Genomic DNA, 4,513 nt, shown 5'->3' with positions numbered 1-4,513 from the left:
GTGTCCGAATACCATCGTCCTATATATCAATCTTTAACCCTCGGCCATTTCAAGACTCCTCGTCATGTCCATGATCTCATTCGAGACTCCAACACATTCGGTTACCAAATCACATAACTCATATAACACTATATCATCAACGAATGTTAAGCGTGCGGACCCTACGGGTTCGAGAACTATGTAGACATGACCGAGATACCTCTCCGGTCAATAACCAATAGCGGAACCTGGATGCCCATATTGGCTCCTACATATTCTACGAAGATCTTTATCGGTCAAACCGTTATGACAACATACGCAATTCCCTTTGTCCATCGGTATGTTACTTGCCCGAGATTCGATCGTCGGTATCTTCATACCTAGTTCAATCTCGTTACCGGCAAGTCTCTTTACTCGTTCTGTAATACATCACCTCATGACTAACACCTTAATCGTTTGCGTGCAAGCTTATGATGTGTATTACCGAGAGCCCAGAGATACCTCTCCGATACTCGGATTGACAAATCCTAATCTCAATCTATGCCAACTCAGCAAACACCTTCGGAGATACCTGTAGAGCATATTTATGATCACCCAGATATGTTGTGACATTTGATAGCACACAAGGTATTCCTCCGGTATTCGGGAGTTGCATAATCTCATAGTCGAAGGAATATGTATTTGACATGAAGAAAGCTATAGCAATAAAAATGAACAACCAATATGGTAAGCTAACGGGTGGGTCTAGTCCATCACATCATTCTCCTAATGATGTGATCCTGTTATCAAATGACAACACATGTCTATGGTTAGGAAACCATAACCATCTTTGATTAACGAGCTAGTCTAGTAGAGGCTTACCAGGGACACGGTATTTGTTTATGTATTCACACATGTATTTAAGTTTCCGATCAATACAATTCTAGCATGAATAATAAACCTTTATCATGAATAAGGAAATATAAAATAACAACTTTATTAGTGCCTCTAGGGCATATTTCCTTTAGTACGGGCACACAAAAAGGAAATTCATTTTAAAAATTGGAGATGGCACATACAAATTTGCTTAGAACGGCACGGAAATACCGCATATAGGTAGGTATGGTGGGCTCATATGGCAAAACTGGGTTTAAAGATTTTGGATGCACAAGTAGTATTTCTACTTAGTACAAGTGGAGGCTAGCAAAAAGATTGAGAAGCAACCAACCAAGAAACGAAAAATCACATAAGCAAGCATTAAGTATAACTAACACCAAATAATGCACCTTAAGTAGGATGTAATTTCATTGCATAACTATTGACTTTCGTGCTTGCATAGGGAATCACAAACCTTAACACCAATATTCTTACTAAAGCATAATTACTCACCAACATGACTCACATATCACTATCATCATATCTCAAAACTATTACAAAGAATCAAGTTTATTTTGTCCAATGATCTTCATGAAATTTTTTATTATATCCCTCTTGAATATCTATCATTTTGGGACTAATTTCACATATTGCAATTGCTTTTGAATAGCTCAAACAAATTTAAGTGAAGAACATGAGCATATAATTTTCGTCTCTCAAAATAATATAAGTGAAGCATGAGAGAATTTCTTCAAAAATTTACTAACTCTCAAAAAAATCTAAGTGAAGCATGAGATCATTTTTTCAAAAATATTAAAGCACACCGCGGTAAAAAATATATAAGTGAAGCACTAGAGCAATTTTCATAGCTCAAATTTTTTTAAGCGAAGCATAATGAGCAATTCTAACAAATCATAGCATAATTTTGGTTCTCTCAAATAGGTGTGTCCAGCAAGAATACTTGTGACAAACTAAAAAGAAAAATAAGCAAAGACTCATATAATACAAGACGCTCCAAGCAAAACTCATGATATGTGACGAATAAAAATATAGCTCCAAGTAAAATACCGATGCTCGTAGAAGAACGAGGGGATGCCCCGGGATGCCTTTTGGGCATCCCAAGCTTAGTTGTTTGGTTCTCCTTGAATATTATCTTGGGGTGCCATGGGGCATCCCCAAGCTTAGGCTCTTTTCACTCCTTATTCCTTCATCCATCGTGATCTCACCCAAAACTTGAAAAACTTCAATCACACAAAACTTAACAAAACCTTCATGAGATCCATTAGTATAAGAAAGCAAATCCCACTCTAAGTACTGTTGCAAACCCATTCATATTTTATTATTGTATTATACCTACTGTATTCCAACTTTACCATGGCTTATACCCTGGATACAATCCATAGATTCATCAAAATAAGCACACAATTCAACGAAAACAAAATCAGTCAAAAACAGAATAGTCTGTAGTAATCTGGACTTTGTCCATACTTCTGTAACTCCAAAAATTCTAAAAAATTAGGACGACGTTGGAAATTTGTATATCAATCTTTTGTAAAAAAATCAGAATTTTTCGTCAGTTCTATGATTTGACAAAACTCTGCTACTGGATGCAAAAGTTTTTGTCTTTTCAACAAGATCAAATCAACTATCACCCAACATGATCCCAAAGGCTTTACTTGGCACAAAAACTAATTAAAACATTAAAAAAATCATAATTGTGCAAACACTCAAGAACAGAAAGAAAAAGGCAAAACTAAATTTTATTCATTGGGTTGTCTCCCAACAAGTGATATCATTTTATGCCCCTAGCTAGGCATAATGCATAGATTCAAGTATTGTCATCTTTAGTTTTTGATCCATAGGATGCCCTCATTATTGATTCATATGGTGGCTTAATTCTTGTTCTAGGGAAGTGTTCCATACCCTTTCTTAGTGGAAATTGAAATTTAATATTGTCTTCTTTCATATCAATCACGGCACCTATAGTACGTAAAAACGGTCTACCAAGTATAATTGGACAAGACGGATTGCAATCAATATCAAGAACAATAAAATCTATGGGAACATAGAGAATGAGAACATCATTAATTCTTCCTAAAGGCTTTTTAATAGTGGAATCCGCCAAGTGCAAATTAAGAGAACATTCTTCAATATCAGTAAGACCAAGCACATCACATAAAGATTTCAGATTTGTGGAAACACTAGCACCCAAATCACATAAAGCAAAGCACTCATAATTTTTAATCTTGACTTTGATGGTAGGTTCCCATTCATCATGTAATTTTCTAGGAATTGAAATCTCTAATTCCAACTTTCCTTCTAAAGCTTTCATCATGGCATCTACGACATGTTTAGTAAAAGCTTTATTTCGTTCATAAGCATGGAGTCAATTTATCATGGATTGCAACAAATAAATACATTCAATCAAAGAGAAATTATCATAATTAAAGTTTTTGTAATTCAAAAGAGTGGGCACATCACTAGTTAAAGTTTTAACCTCTCCAAACTCACTTTTATCAAATTTTTCATCAAGATTTTCACCCTCCAAATTATCGGGACACCCTCTAGCTAAAGTTGACTCTTTTCAGTCCCTTTATCATCAATTTTAATTTTACTAAACAAGGAATCAATAGAAGAAACACCAATCATTTTAAGATCTCCATCATTTTTATGAAAGTAATCACTAGAAAATGCCCTTTCTAAAAATTCTCTTTTAGATCTAAGCATCGCGGTTCTTTTCTTACTTTCACCCATAGAGACATATAAAGCCTTAATTGACTCACTAATATCAACCTTGGGTGGAAAAATTTTAATCTTGAGATTTTCTACATCATGAGAAATTCTATCAATACTCCTAGAGATATCATCAATCTTATTCAACTTTTCGTCTATCGTAGTATTGAAAGCTTTTTGAGAATTGATAAATCCTTTAATATTATTCTCAAGATTAGAGGGGTTCCTATTATTATTGTAAGAAGAATTACCATAGGAATTACCATAATTATTAGAGGAATTTCCAGGAAAAAGCCTAGGATTAAAATTACCTCTATAAGCATTGTTATTAAAATTGTTTCGCGAGATAAAATTCACATCTACGGGGTCACTGTTTTGCTCAATCAAAGTAGGCAAAGGCATATCATTAAGATCAATAGGAGCACTTTTATTAGCAACCAATTTTATAAGAGCATCAACTTTTTCACTCAACGTACTAATTTCTTCAACCGAATTAACTTTTTTACTAGTAGGTGTTCTTTCAGTATGCTATTGTGAATAATTTGACATAATATTATCTAGCAATTTAGTAGATTCACCCAAAGTAATGTCCATAAAAGTACCACCCACGGCGGAATCTAAAAGATTTCTAGAAACAAAATTCAATACCGCATAATTTTTTTTTGTATAATCATCCAAAGATTTAAACCATGAGTAGGACAATTTCTTAGCATCAACTTCATTCTTTCCAAAGATTGTGCAACATGTTCATGCTCAAGTTGCTTAAAATCCATGATTTGAGTTCTAAGGGAAATAATTTTCGCGGGTGGAAAATACTTATTAATAAAAGCATCTTATCCCAAGAATCGATACTATTGCGAGGCAAAGAAGAAAACCAATTTTTTTGCACGATCCCTCAAAGAGAAAGGAAATAATTTCAACTTCACGGTATCATTCTCCACGTCTT

The sequence above is a fragment of the Triticum aestivum genome, chromosome 5B, assembly GCF_018294505.1.
Source record: "Triticum aestivum cultivar Chinese Spring chromosome 5B, IWGSC CS RefSeq v2.1, whole genome shotgun sequence".
Classification (NCBI taxonomy): Eukaryota; Viridiplantae; Streptophyta; class Magnoliopsida; order Poales; family Poaceae; genus Triticum; species Triticum aestivum.
The sequence above is the reverse complement of the archived record's forward strand: the minus strand, read 5'-3'. Positions refer to the sequence as shown.